Consider the following 15,407-nt stretch of genomic DNA (forward strand, 5'->3'; position numbering starts at 1 on the left):
AAGTTTGTTGTGTTACTTCGGCTGTGCGTCTTGCGTCATCAACCCGGAACTATTTCGACTGAGTTGTTGTCTTTCTGTGTGTGTATAGATGACCGGCTCATTCTTCACGCCCTATATCTCATTACTAAGCCTGAAAACCAGTTGCACCTGTTTTGTTCTTTTCTTGTTTCATGTATGTGGTGAAGTGGGAAGCATCGAGTGGATCTGAGGCCGTTAGAGATCTGGCAAGTACCTCTTATCATTATATTTAAATCAGTAATGTATGACAATGACTGGAAATTCAAAAAACAAGTTAATATATAACTAAAAAGCAGAATCGTCTGATTCTCAGTAGCAAATGTACTATTTTATTTCTTCATTGGATGAACTGGCTGGTGAATTGATGAAATTTTAACCTCCACCAATAAAGAAACAATAATGCATCTTTTATAACACCTTTTTTTTCTGAAGTTACAATTGGTGAGTCTAGAAAGATTATTTTTGATATAGACAAAATAATAAGTCTTTGTATACACAAGGAAGCTTTCCACAATCATGAAAATAATGTGATTAAAATGATGTAACGCAGCCGCTCTGCCTCAGACCTACGTAGATCATCTTACATTATATACAGCTGATGGTGATGAACATGAAACAGGGCAACAACTCACTGCGTGATGAAGCCTATAGAATGCAGTTCGAGTGACCCTAAAATTCAAGATATCAGGGCAAAAAATCCTCTGTATGAGTTTTTGTCTCATATTTATATCATATATTTCAGCAATATCACACGAGTGCTGTGATAGTATGTGTTATTATTGTGCTGTGATATTATGTCGTATTAATTTCATACAACAGGTCAATAAATAAGAAGTTAATATTGTGTTATTTTCAATCAATCAGGTGAACCAATGATTCAATGGGCCATTGATGAAGAGAGCCATTTACTTCATTCCTGAATGAATCAGCCATTTAAACAAATCGCTCAATGAATTACTCATTTAGACATTTTCCGCCACCTTCTGGCAGTTTTATTTTCTTATTTAGAGTATAATTTCATTTAAAAAAAACAATTCAATATTTGTGTGATAACTCAGCCAAAAGGGAAAATTCTGTCATCATTTACTCACCCTCATGCTGTTTCAATCCTGTATTTCTTTCTTTTATGGAACATAAATAGATATTTTAAAGATGTCTGGTTACCAATCCATTTTGGTCTGTAAATATATCTGAATACCAATTCAGATGCAACATCTGAATTAAAAAAATAAAATAAAATCATGGCCATTGTAGCCTAATTTTTATTTTATTTTTTATTCTGGGTTTTGTTGGTGTGGAAGGAAAGTGTGCCGCTCATCAATTCTGGATGTGCTGGATGTTCAATGGCAGCATCTTTTTCTTTACAACTGAACCATTTTATATTTTATGAGTGATTTGACTCTTAATGTGAATACCACAATTGTTTTGAATATTGTGGAAAAGGTCATTGTGCTGCACCACCAGAACAAGAATGACAGATTAAATTCTCAGGACTTTTGCAGGTGTTTTGAGTTGTTTAGCTGATTAGAGATCTTGTCAGGTCGTATAAAAAAATATTTGTTCTAAAATTCTAATACATTTTGAGATAGGCGTACTGGAGTTTTGAGTTCCATGAGCTGTAAGCTCTTATTATCAAGATTAAAACAATAAAAGGCTTGAAATATTTTACTTTTTATGTAATGAATGTAGAATATATTAAAGATTTACTTTTTAAATTAAAGTATATATATATATAATAATAAAAAAAACTTTTCCACGATATTGAGGCATCTGTACTTGGAAGTGTTGTCTTCAGGAGGAGGAAATATACTTTCTCATGTCTTTCTAATCTTCTTTATCACTATATTTCTTCTTATCCCACTAAAGTACCGAGATTAGCAGTAAAACATGCCCTGAGATAATTTAGCATTTGAAAATTGAAATTGAGAGTGTTTAGGCTTTTTTGAGGATTAAAAAAGTTAGTGAATGGATTTTCATTGTATGGTGATTGTGTCCACACACTGCAAAGACACATTTACATATTAACAAACAGAAAATTAAGATGTTTTTATTAATCTTGTAAGTTCACATTTTACCATGAAAACATAACTATCTGTCACAAACACAGACTCTGTAACCTCCCTCTCCGGCCATCAGAGAGCACCTTCGCCTGAATATTGACTTTTCACTACATTTCCCATCATGCATCTCCCTGGACTGATTACATCATACACCTGCACTGTCACTGATTACGTCACACCTGATCCTCATTCTATGGACTATTTATGTCACACACACACTCACACTCACTGCGAAGTCTTGTTTTGCTATTGTGAACATTACTGCACGTTTATTCCTGTATCTGCCTGATTGTCCTTTGACCCTGCCTGTTTCTTGATTTCTCTGTTTGTATGCCGCCTGCCTACATTACCCCTGCTTTGATCTTTGACTCTGATTGTTTGCTGCCTGCCCTGATCTTCTGCCTGGTATTGTACTACGATTTTGCCCTGCCTTCTCTGCTGTATCTGACGGTTCTGACCATTGCCTGTCAATAAATCACGCTGCAAATGGATCTCTCTGACTCTGATTATTCACAACACTATCCAATTAAGCATTACACAACACTATAAATATTTTGGGTTGATACATTTCATACACGTTTGTCATGCAAAGCACATTTTCACAAACTAGTAAACTTCTGATCAAGTTCTGATCAAGTTCAGCAGCATTCCTGAGAATGAAGGATTCATTTTAAATGACTGAATAAAGCAGATCAGAGTTGTGTCTGACTGTCATTCTTCTCATTCTCACGTCTGGTAGAAGTGAAAGAGCTGCTGTTCAACAACTGTTCAGAGGAGGAAAAAGAAAGATTAACAAATATTATTTGAGGTGAGTGTTTCATCTTTCTTTAGATGTTTTTATGTATATGTTACATCTTATAATGTGTCAATTCTGAGACTTTAATGTTGAGCTGAAGTAAATTGGATGATTTTATTTAAATTATTACCTATCAAGCACTGAACGCTTCAGCCCTTTCTAAAATCCATGTTTATGGTAAGGGTTACGCGCTGTGGCTTCATTCCCTTTGTATGTGGCATAGACCCCGGTTCCTCACCTTGGTTCCCACTCTAGATGTGTGTTGTCGGCGCAAGATGCTAACAGACACTTCCCGTACGGGCTGGGGAGATGTCTTAGGTGGATCCCAGTCCAGGGGATCTGGTGAGGTCATCATCTCGATTGGCACATCAACTGCCTCGAGTTGATGGCTGTATTTCTGGCCCTGAAGTACTTCCTCCACCAGTTAAAGGGGTCATATAATGGTACATGCACTTTTACAAGTTGATTGTACTGAAATGTGTGTTGGCAGTGCCTGTACACAACCATTATAAAATGATAAAAATCCATCCAGTGGTTTTTTTTTTTTTTAAATCTTCTTATACGTTTCCCCACATCTCAAATCAAGCTGTTCGATTTTGTGACGTGACCGAGCTGTCAATCATAGCCCGCGTGGACCTGCGCAGTCATTGTTGATAGCTGGAGCACTGAGTAGAATGGCGTCTAAGCGATTGTGGTGTTCTGTTCTTGGGTGTAATAACGAACACAGCAGTCATTTTGATTTTCCTAAATCTGAACTGACGCAGTGGCTGAGTTTGTTTTTGAAGGGAATATTCCCCACAACGTCAATGCTTTCACGGGGTGAGCAAAGCTCATTATCATTTAAAGACACATGCACTTAAACGGCGTGCTGAAAACAGAGCTGTTTTTGACCAGGTAAAATTATTGTTTTCTTACAATACTGAGAATTTTTAAAGTATATTACAAACTTTTAATTTAGACCCTAAAGAATCATATTAGCTTGTACTAGGGATGGCCCGATACCGATACTGGCATCGGGGATCGGGCCGATACTGTCCTCATATACTCGTACTCGTACTCATAAAAATTCGCCGATACCACGTACATTTTGCAAAACGAAACTGGCCGCCGCGAGTGCTTTGTGGAGGTGAACTGTATGTGAGGCATGCGCGCGAGCTGAACACATCCCTTTAAAGTTTAAACAGACATCAGTGGAAAGTTTGTTCAGTCGGATGTCAATGGCAAAGAAAATAAAACGAGGCATCAGGTAGCTTATTATTAACGTTAACTGACGAGAGAGAGAGAGAGAGAGAGAGCGAGCGAGCGAGCGAGCGCACTTCTGTTGAATCATGCTCTTGATTGCCGATCGTTCACTCAGCACATGTTATTTGGATGAAAACGAAAAGTAAAACATGAACTCTTACCTGATTTAAGTATAACGAGTGGTTCCCTACATTATTACAGGACGTGTGCAGGTCAAGTTTCATGAACGCAAACATCCAAAGCAGCGTCTCAGCGCACGAATAGTGAATTAAATTGTCTTTCACATCTTGCGCTTGTACGGACGAATTCACACAAAATTGTGTAATAATGCCTGTTTTGGCGAGTATCCTATAGTAAACAAAGTCGGTTATATCTCAAATGAACGTCAACGTAGCATGTTCAAATGCGGTCGGTGCGGTGCGTTCGGTCTTAAAGGGGCAGCAGCAGTCTAATACCTGCTTCTGTGTTTTAATGTTAATCAAACAAAGGACAAAGAAATACTCACTGCTCTTGACTAAATAGGCTACCCTTTTCAACTTTACAAAAATATCCATCTATATATAATTTATACAGTAATGAATATGCTTTTTTCACATTTGATTACTTTTTTGAAATTTCTGTACCTGTTAGATCTACCCGAAAAACTCTAAAAACACTGTTTATTTCATTTGTCTTTCTTTGTTCTATTGTATTTATTTGTCCTTTTTGTAATTCGATTGTTTGTTCTTATTTTGTTACTGACTGCTTGTATTAAATTCACATTAATTAGGCTGGCAGTTTTTGTTGTAATATCAATCATTAAATAATTGATATTTCACTGGTTTTGACAAACATTTGAACCGCTGACCCGATCCTCAGCACTGAGCCCTGCTGAAGCAGCTCTAAATATTGCTGTGGCTATTAAATGAAAGATAAAATATGATTGAGCAATAGAATGAACAGTGACAGTAACAGAAGCTCATACAATGCATTTTAGCAGGCTTAACTAAGCATGAAAATAACTGAAAGAAATATATATTTGATGAAAAAATTAAGCCAAACTAATATGATTTATATTCTTTTGGTTTATCTACTAATACATTTAAAAATTAAAAATGCAGTGAAAATTTAGGTATCGGTTACGGTATCGGTATCGGCGAGTACCAAAAATCAAAGTATCGGTATCGGACTTGTTCTGCAAAAAGTGGTATCGGGACATCCCTAGCTTGTACAAAAATGGCATTATATGACCCCTTTAAGGGGATACTGTCCTAGTGCGGGTGGACAACACGACAGTAGTCACCTGCATAAAACCGCTAAGTGGACTGTGTTCTGTCTGTACAGGGGTGTGTTTATCAAAAGCATCATTAGCCAGCTATGGTTGCAAGTTTTAATTTAACTCTATTGATAACGACGGAACTTGCGATCATAGTTGGCTTTGGGCAACAGACCCCAGGCTAGCACAGCAGGTTCTGCTTTAGGTTTATGACAAGTTCCTGTCGCTTAGGGTGATTTGCATCCTTACAAGCATACTTGGGAAATACTTTACGAAGCAGAGGTGTCCTCTTTGCCTCTCAAGAGACAGCGCAAATGTCCCCTTTGGTTCGCTCTGAATCACCCAGCACCGGTTAATAGAATTGCCTATAAAATGTGAATGTTAAAAATGACTAAACTGATCCCAATCCAGCCCAATTTTTGTCCACCTGACCAAACCACTTTTGACCTACACAATCAAATCCAAAACTGTACAATCTGGCAATATTACTCAGAAGGGGAAAATTATGATAACTGTGGGAATTATGTGGAGCTTGTTAACTTGCTTCGAAAATATAATGACAAACCAGCACAACACTTTGAGAATGGCCTGTAAAGTCCCATTCAAAATAGGCTCAAAAACTTGAATGCCAGTTATATTGCACTAAGTGACTGTGTAATTAACAGGTGGGAACCATCATGGTGGAATATTTGCAAGATGCAGACCACTCAAACACTCCTGCAGGCCTCAACATTGAAACAGACTTTGTTGAACACTGTTTTTGAGGCTTTCTTGAATGTATCGTCTTCCTACCTGGGAGTTTCTCCAGCAAATGGTCTATCATATTGATGGAGAAGAGTCATTGTTCCTTAATTTTTTTTCAGCCCACATTTTACATGTTTTTAAAGTTTGTCAGGACATTTGGTGAAAGACCATCTGTTGCAGGATTCGTTCTTTTTTTTTCAAGATCGTTTTTTATGACTCTGTGACACCATACCTCTCTACAATATAGTAGGTGAAAATCAGCATGTGAAATGAGTAGTATCTCAGAATTCATAGTAATCATAAAATATTAGGAAAAGTTCCCAAATTACTTGCTTATGTTTTGCTGGTCAGTAAACACAACGATAGAGAATTCAACATATAACTGATACTCAGGAGAATACAGGAATGATAGACACTAACCTAAAATGCAACTTTGATACCAGGAAAAACACTGAGGAGAACTTAGGGCTTAAACACACAAGGAAAGGTTATGAGGTAACTAAATGAACAACAGGTGAACGTGATCAGTAGTAAACTTGGGAACAAACTTGTACACACAAGGAAACTAGGTCAACTTACAACAACAGGGCACTCAGGAACAGGGAAAACAGAATAAAACAAAACAAAATTAAAACTAATCCATACAGAGCATACATGTTATACTACTTCATTTGCCAAGTTTCTGAATTTCACATCCAATGGACACTTTATTATACACAGACCATTGGAGAAGAGTCATGAACGGCAGGGGGAAAATGCAACTCACTCTATGGCTGCGTTTAGACTTGGCATTAACATGCAACCTGTATCTGGATGTTCTGGGGCCAGTTGCACCAACAGGGCTTTACTAAGCCTGGTCCTAACTGCTAAGTAGGTCTTAGTTAAGACCAGTCTTTAGAGTTGACCAAACGTCTGTTGCACCAACCAAACTTAAGCCTAGGCTTAACTACGCCTGGGGTCCGTTCTTCGTACGTCGCTAACTCACTTAGCTGGATTTGATTGTTGGCAATTTGGCATGATCTTGGATTGTTTGGTTCTTCGACGCTCATCCTGGACTTGCTGTCATAGCAACATGTGCGCAAACTTAAACCTGCTCGGGAGCAGTTTATTTCATGTTAACAGGATTAGATCCCGGCTTCATAAGCGGAGCTGATACGGGAAGTCCAGCGCAGCGCGATAGTGCACTTTCTGAGATATATATTTTTTCACGTGATTAGTGAGATTGTCGTTTTTTGTCGCTTTTAGGTTTAAAAAACAGTTTTAGTTTTTTTTTAGGCATTTCCAAGCCACTTAAGACCCAATGTTGTAAAGCAGTTTTTTTTATTTGATTTTTTTATGCTATCATAATTTTTTCTGAAGATCATACATGACCATGCCGATTACAGATATGTCACTCAGGCTTCAATAACGTGATTGGTAGGCTACCATATAGACTGCCATCAAGGCCTCAATGAAGGGGATTATGTGAACAGAAAGGGGATTCACAATGTAAATGTGCAGCCCAGTTACTATTGTGATTCTTAATATTCCAGATTAGTAATATTATATAAAAAAAGTTGACTAAAATCTTCCATATCACAAATGTGAAAGCAAAATGGCCAGGATCTGTGCATGACCTAAGAATTTTCACATTTTAGAAAAGATTCACATTTATGCACATTATTTAAAAGTGGTAAGAAAAGTTCCACAATTAAATATCAAGCTCACTGTATTACACACACTTATGCTGATCCTAACAGAACTGCATTTTTTCATAGGTGATTATGACATGTTCCTGCAGACAGGTGTTTTATGACCCCATTCCCTGACCCAAACCAGTTACAATGCAGCTCTAGCCAGGACAAGGGCACACAATGAAATGAACTTTGGCTAACTAAAGGGAGGATGTCAGTGTCTGAGAAGCCTGAGGGTTGCACACCTGACAGGGCCTGTGACATTGTTGCATGTGCCATATTACACAACATTGCCACAAAAATAAAATAAAACAATTTTCATTAAATGTTTAATAAAAGACAAATATGCTTAGTTCCTTGAGTTTTATTTCAGTTGTTCTTTGTAAAGAAAAGCCAGTGGTCAAGTGCCTGCAACAAGAGATATTAGACACATGCCTCATGCAACAAATAAAAAGGAAAAGTTGGCTATATACTGCCCACCTGTAGGCCTATGTCTCCTCTGTCTGTGCAGACTCTTCTGTAGGCCTATGTCTCCTCTGTCTGTGCAGACTCTTCTGTAGGCCTTTCTGTAGATGTGGAATCCTGCAACTTATATTGCAGCCATAAAGCATACAAGTATAAAGTAAAGTTATGTATGCACTTGCAGGTAGGCTAGTTCCTCCATATGACAGTTATCTGAGAGGGTTTATTCACTGTCCAGTGCAATGGAAACAAATAGACATTACAAAGTCTTATACATTCTCTCCTTTGGAATTTAAGTTATAAAATGTCCACTTACTGCACATATTTCAGCCACCACTTGGGAACAGATACAAGTGTTGAGATACAAGTGTTGGTGTATTATGTAAAAGTGCACAAAAGAGGAAAACACAATGTCATTACAATGAACTACACTCGGGAAAAATGTGATCAATAACTCATGGCAAAATATGTTTACATTAACATAAGTTTATCAGTTTTCACTTTCACAAGTCAAAGCAATTCATCATTACTCAAGATTTAACAGATGAAAGGACTATACGGCCTTAATTTAACGCAGCAAAAATTATTTTACAGTGTAGGCTACTAAGATATTTTTTTTTCTCAGCCTTTTTCTTGGTTGCTTTTATAAACAGACAACCATTTATTTAACAGTGCCTTTATAAAAGAGACTATAATATAACTAAAAATTACCATTATGTAGAATATTTTTGTACTTCACTTTTATTTGTTCCCATGTTCTAGTGTGGTGACTGACAATACAATGCACAAAGTATTTATGCAGTTATTAAAATACAAAAATATAGGCTATTAAGTGATAAAAACATCTAACATGGCCACTTCTAACGGATTTAAATTGTCTGCTACTTTTTGCCAGCCCTCTCTCCTGGCTTTTGCAGACTTTGAGGTGTTCCCTGGCGTTTTGATTAAACATTAAAATTCCGAATAAACTTCGACTATTAGTTCTTGCTCTGCTGAGGAGAAAAACTGAGCGCGCTCTTTGGCCACGCTGAGCAGCCAATAGCAGCGTTGCTGATCAATGTTTCTACTATCGATACATATCCCCTTTTAACCAGCGCATGAACGCGCAATTATCTCAGATAAGTCAATCCAGCGATACTAATCATATCCGGCAAGTGTGTTCGAAGAACCGAGTTAGCCAGATCATGATTCGCACGATGATATCATCTTGGATGTGTCATTTGATCTCGGATGTAATAAGCAACGTACGAAGAACGGGCCCTTGGTCTTAGCGTTGCGCGTTCATGTGTTGTTGACCAGCAGCGTGCGTTGCTAGGTTACGCTGTAAACTATCTTCCGCTGTTTGGTTAACTTGTAACGTTAGCCGTATCAATGGAGGAGCAAAGAAAAAGAAAAGGAAATTTCACCGACATTGAAATACGAAAGTTAATAGAGCTGTACAGTCAGCACAGACACACACTGACTGCCAAGCAATCAAATACAGTAACAAACAAGAAAAAACAAACAACATGGAGACAGAACATGGAGGCGATTAACGATTGCTCTGACTCCGGCTGCCTTCGGACTGAGAGCGATGTAAGAAAAAAGTGGAAAGACCTCCTGAGCAAAGCAAAAAAAGATTTGTCTGCAAAAAAACACCACCAATGAAACCTAGAAAAAAATAGTCAATGATTACTGTAAAACCTAAATGTGTCACTTTTTTACTATTAATAAATGAGCAAAACTTGGCCACTAAATATGTAATATTCAACTTTTTTTTTTTTTTGACGATCGCCATATTCGTAGTGAACGCGCCTATACAGAGAAATGCACATGGATTACATAATCAGAGAGTAGCCTATGTTTTTTCATTTTGAATTATTTCGTTTAAAGACATTTCAAGCTTTGTGTATTTGATGTATTTCTCATGTCTGTGTGAGGCATACACTGAGTTTCGTTAACTTAGGATGAGACGCGCTCCCGTTAACGTGCAGTGCAAGTGACCGCGCGGGCGCCTCCATGATTGTCTGCTATATACTTCTTATTTATTAAATACAGGCAATTGTATGCTGAAAAATTGATTAAAATTAAGATACAATTTATCCAAAACGAAATTCACTTTAAAGAAAGGCTTTCTACAAAACAAAATCATGTCTGACCCCCTCCATGTCTCTCGATATATTGATATATCTTACTCGTGCTGTTCACTTTTCATAATCAACATAGATTAAAAAATAACAATATAATATTTTAACAAATATGAAGCAACTGCTAGCCCCTCCCTAACGCCGCCATGTATATAGTTTTCAGTGATCTAGTGACCGCACTACATCAGCACCATGGATAGGGATACAGACACTGTGGAAAGGATTTTACCTGCGCTTGAGGACTCCGATGCACTGCTCAACGAGTGACCTAGTGGTGGTGTGGATGGTGTTATACCGTCGTTCTTGCTCAGTCCTCGGAGCAATTATAGGCGTCATCAGCCAGTGTTTCAGTGGGTATCCACTGTCGCCGAGAAGGAGCCCGTTTACTCTTCCAGCCTCGAAATTCTGGTATAACGCACTCTCCCGGAGGATGCGTGCGTCATGGGTAGATCCAGGCCATCTCGCCACCAAATTAAAGATTTTATAATTGGCATCACAAGCAATCTGCACATTTATTGAATGGTATCCCTTGCGGTTGACATACAGATACTCATGCTCAGATGGTGCCTGGATCCGGACGTGAGTCCCATCGATGCAGCCCACAATACCAGGAATGCCAGAGGCCCGGCGGAATCAGCGTTTCATCACCGCAGACTCGGCCTCAGTGGGGAGGTGAGCAGATCGCGGAAGGCGACAGCTCAGTGACAGTGACACTCTGCGGATGGCCCGACATGCGGTGGATTTGTGGACATTAATCATATCTCCAACAGTGTTTTGAAACGCACCATTAGCATAAAAACGTAGTGCTATTAACAGCTGTAATGCTGGTGTCAATGTTGCGTTGTGGTTCGATACATACTGTAAGTCGGGTGACAGCTCTTCAACAAGTTCATAAATATCCCTCCGACAGAATCGAAACCTCTCTATTAGCTCCTCATCATTGTAAAGGTCCAATGGATTGCTTCTGTCCCTAATAACTCTCTCCCGTCTAAAAGCCTGCTCATTGTAAAGTCTGTGTATAAGGCGCGCCATGTCTTTACTACTGTATTTAGTTATGTGGTTACTATAGAAACATTATCTATCGGATAACGGCTATTAACGCTATTATGTGCCTAGATTTTGAATTTACGCCTGCTACTGACTAGGCGTAAGATTTACACCCGTTCTTAGCGAGAAGAGGACTTAAGCCTGGATGGTGCAACGGTCGTAACTTTTAGGTCGGACTTAGAATGCTGAGTTAAGACCTACTTACCTTAAGACCAGGCGTACGCCCTGTTGGTGCAACTGGCTCCTGCACATACACATTGCAAAGACAAGTGTAACGCCAGTTTCACACCGCAAGCGTCAGCGGCGCGTATTTTTTTCGGCGTCCATGTTAATCAATGCGTGCATTCACACCGGGAGCAGGAGCAGCGCGTGAGCGTCAAGCAGGAGCGTCACGTGAACAGCAGTGCAGCGGGGGTTTCGGCGTCCAGTCTATTTTTTGCTGTGCTGCTCACGCTCAATTAAAGTGAAAGCACACTTTTGATGCTTTTGATGGACAAAATAAATATGATTTAACACAGAACGTGCTCAAAATACACAGAATAAGCATGTCAAGAGTTTTAACAATTTACCCATTTAAACTTTTTAATTATTAGTTTTGGGTGAAAGTAAGGTGTATTATTATAAAAACAAAAATGTTGAAAGAACTGACACATTGTTTGAAATGGTTATATTGTCTGCCAAACACGGTTTGCAGCCACTGCTGATCAGACGCTGTACTACGCTTCCAGTGTGAATACTCACGGGAGTCTCCTGCTGCAGTGACGATGTAGTTTCGCGGATGCGCCGCTCTCGCGCCACTCACGCTTGCTGTGTGAAAGAGGGGTAAATGCGCTTCTGATTGGAATGTTATCCAGCCATCGTGTCTGCATTCACAGGTGGATGTCACACAAAACCCCGCCCACTGTCATTGTAAAGTTGGAAGTTGCAGAACCGTTTTCCCACCACAGCTGGCAACGTTCTCGGACCCATACGCTTCTCTGTACCATTTCCATTACAGCATCTATCCACATTATTAGTACTTGTGGACTCTTTATCCTCCTCATTTTGCGAGATTTGAAAAATGTCCCCAGACTGAAAACCGTTTTTAAAAGAAAACCCACCACTTCAGGTTGACTTTGGGTGAACTAACCCTAGAAGGTTCAGAATAAGAAAATACTTTATACAGTAATTCAAATGGAAACAATATTATTTTTCTTTCCCCATTGGCAGATAATTTTGCTTGTTTTGAGCAAAAACGTAAAAATTCTAGAAAATATTGACATAGTATCTTGTGTCATTTTACTTGTCTAGTAAATGTATCTTGATTTAAGAATGTTTAGATATTTGGACAGGAAACAAGACAAAAATACCAAGTAAGAAAGGCATTTTTTGAAAATACTTTCAAAATGATGCCATAATCATGGCATGACACGTCATAAATATGAAGGAGGTTTTATGCATTTTTATTACAAGTGTCATTAACTGTATTGGTTTATGTCAAGTTGTCATAACAAAGACATCTCAAACAATGTCATATTTGCATAAAAATGTCATAATTGTGCGAATGACACTTAATGACAGTTGTCATAAACATGCATAAAACCTCCTTCATATTCATGACGTGTCATGTCATATGCACACCCCTTCAAGTAAAGTGTTACACAAGTCTTTTGCAAGAATATCCACAGTGGCCACTCAGTAAGAAGATTTTTGGTATTCTTTAATATTGCATTCTTTCTCTATTGTCTCAACTTTCTCACTTATTGCTTATAAATGTAGAGTAGAACTGAGATTGTTTTCAAATTATATTGCAGTACTTTGTATTAAACAATAGTTGACCCAAAAATGAACATTCTCAAATCGTCTAGTCAAGGGTTAAAGTCACCTAAATGACTCGCGTAGACAGGTTCTTGAAATTGTACGAGTTGCCGCCTTCCGCCGAGTTGACGAACCTGTCCCACAGCGTAACCTTATTTTCACCCGTCCTGTCGCAGATCCGCACATTTTTAAGCTCCCAGTCCGAGCTGTTGACGTCACCACTTTGTTCACAGATCCATTACATTGAATCTTTCCACGGAGCTCTCCCACCCAAACACACCAAAAACACAACATTAGTTTTCTATACATTGTGGCCACAAACAGGAGTGTTCAGAAAATGTCAGCTCTGCGATTCACATCTTCTGCTTTGGACCAAGGGCTTTCACCTCCTCTATAGTCATGGTTCTGCAGCTTGGCGGCACGCACCGCAAAAACGGCAGACTGGTCGCCTCCACGCTCATCACACGAGAGCACAAGACGTCAAAGCCGTCTGGATCAGAGAAGCCTATAGGAACAAGCAAAAGAGTTTAATTAAAACCGAGCCCACTGGCGATCCAGCACTGAACCACAACACATGCCATCAGTGAGGCTGATCTGTAAAAAGAACTAGGCTGCTTACTTAAACTGCGCTTGACTTTGCGCAGCCTCACTGCGTTGCCGTTCTTTTCTGCTTGAGTGAAGGTGGCTTGATTCTCCATAGAGAACACGACCACTCTGTGTTACTCCTGTCTGGCGCTCTGAATCACGGCGGTGAAGAACGGAGAACTGTTCCTACTCTGCCGTCTGGGTGACACGTTATAGATAAATCCTTCCACCGCGTCTTCACCCTCTTTTCGGACCTTTGCAGGACTAGTCATCCCTCCGCTTCTTGATTGTGGTCGCCGAACTGGTCAGGACTACACTCTCATCACTGCTGTCAGTGGAGACAATAGCTTTCCCTCCAAAAGAGGTGGAGAAACACAGGGACGCCTGCTTCAGCTTGCAGCCCTCGCACCTGTGCATCTTTGACTTCTCCACAAACTCCCTCTGCTTGAACTGACAGCTGGAACACTTGCGTTGAATTGCCACCTCAATGCCCTTAATTGTGGCGCTCTCTCTCGCGCGTAGACAGGTTCTTGAAATTGTACGAGTTGCCGCCTTCCGCCGAGTTGACAAACCTGTCCCACAGCGTAACCTTACTTTCGCCCGTCCCGTCGCAGATCCGCACATTTTTAAGCTCCCAGTCCGAGCTGTTGACGTCACCACTTTGCTAACAGATCCATTACGTTGAATCTTTCCGCGGAGCTCTCCCACCCAAACACACCAAAAACACAATATTAGTTTTCTATACATTGCGGCCACAAACAGGAGCGTTCAGAAAATGTCAGCTCTGCGATTCACATCTTCTGCTTTGGACCGAGGGCTTTCATCTCCTCTATAGTCATGGTTCTGCAGCTCGGCGGCGCGCATCGCAAAAACGGCAGACTGGTCGGCTCCACGCTCATCACACGAGAGCATAAGACGTCAAAGCCGTCTGGATCAGAGAAGCCTATAGGAACAAACAAAAGAGTTTAATTAAAACCAAGCCCACTGGCGATCCAGCACTGAATCACAACACATGACATCAGTGAGGCTGATCTGTAAAAAGAACTAGGCTGCTTACTTATGCTGCGCTTGACTTTGCGCAGCCTCACTCTCGTTCATTTCTGCTTGAGTGAAGGTGGCTTGATTCACCATAGAGAACACGAACACTCTGTGTTACTCCTGTCTGGCGCTCTGAATTACAGCGGTGAAGAACGGAGAACTGTTCCTACTCTGCCGTCTGGGTGACACGTTATAGATAAATCCTTCCACCGCGTCTTTACCCTCTTACTCTCTTTAGCCATCCCTCCGATTCTTGATTGTGGTCGCCGAACTGGTCAGGACTACACTCTCATCGCTGCTGTCAGTGGAGACAATAGCTTTCCCTCCAAAAGAGGCGGAGAAACACAGGGACGCCTGCTTCAGCTTGCAGCCCTCGCACCTGTGCATCTTTGACTTCTCCACAAACTCCCTCTGTTTGAACTGGTAGCTGGAACACTTGCGTTGAATAGCCACCTCAATGCCCTTAATTGTGGGACTGAAAAGTGCCATTGATTTATCTTTCTCACAGCCTTCTCCCTCCATCACCTCCAGGTCAGCGATCTACTCTATGGTTCTGGACGAACC

The 15,407-nt window shown here is 40.0% G+C and overlaps 1 protein-coding gene across 1 annotated transcript in view; it reads left to right on the top strand.

Moving 5' to 3' along the window:
* The first annotated feature begins 2,822 nt into the window (after positions 1 to 2,822).
* Positions 2,823 to 15,407, top strand: part of LOC308689641 (membrane-spanning 4-domains subfamily A member 4A-like) — a 42,169-nt gene continuing 29,584 nt past the window's right edge. Inside the window, exon 1 of the mRNA XM_081363471.1 lies at positions 2,823 to 2,886. The gene's annotated coding sequence lies outside the window, so the exon portion shown is untranslated. The remainder of the gene's footprint in view (positions 2,887 to 15,407) is intronic.

The sequence above is a fragment of the Scardinius erythrophthalmus genome (genome assembly GCF_964197995.2).
Source record: "Scardinius erythrophthalmus genome assembly, chromosome: 4".
Lineage (NCBI taxonomy): Eukaryota > Metazoa > Chordata > Actinopteri > Cypriniformes > Leuciscidae > Scardinius > Scardinius erythrophthalmus.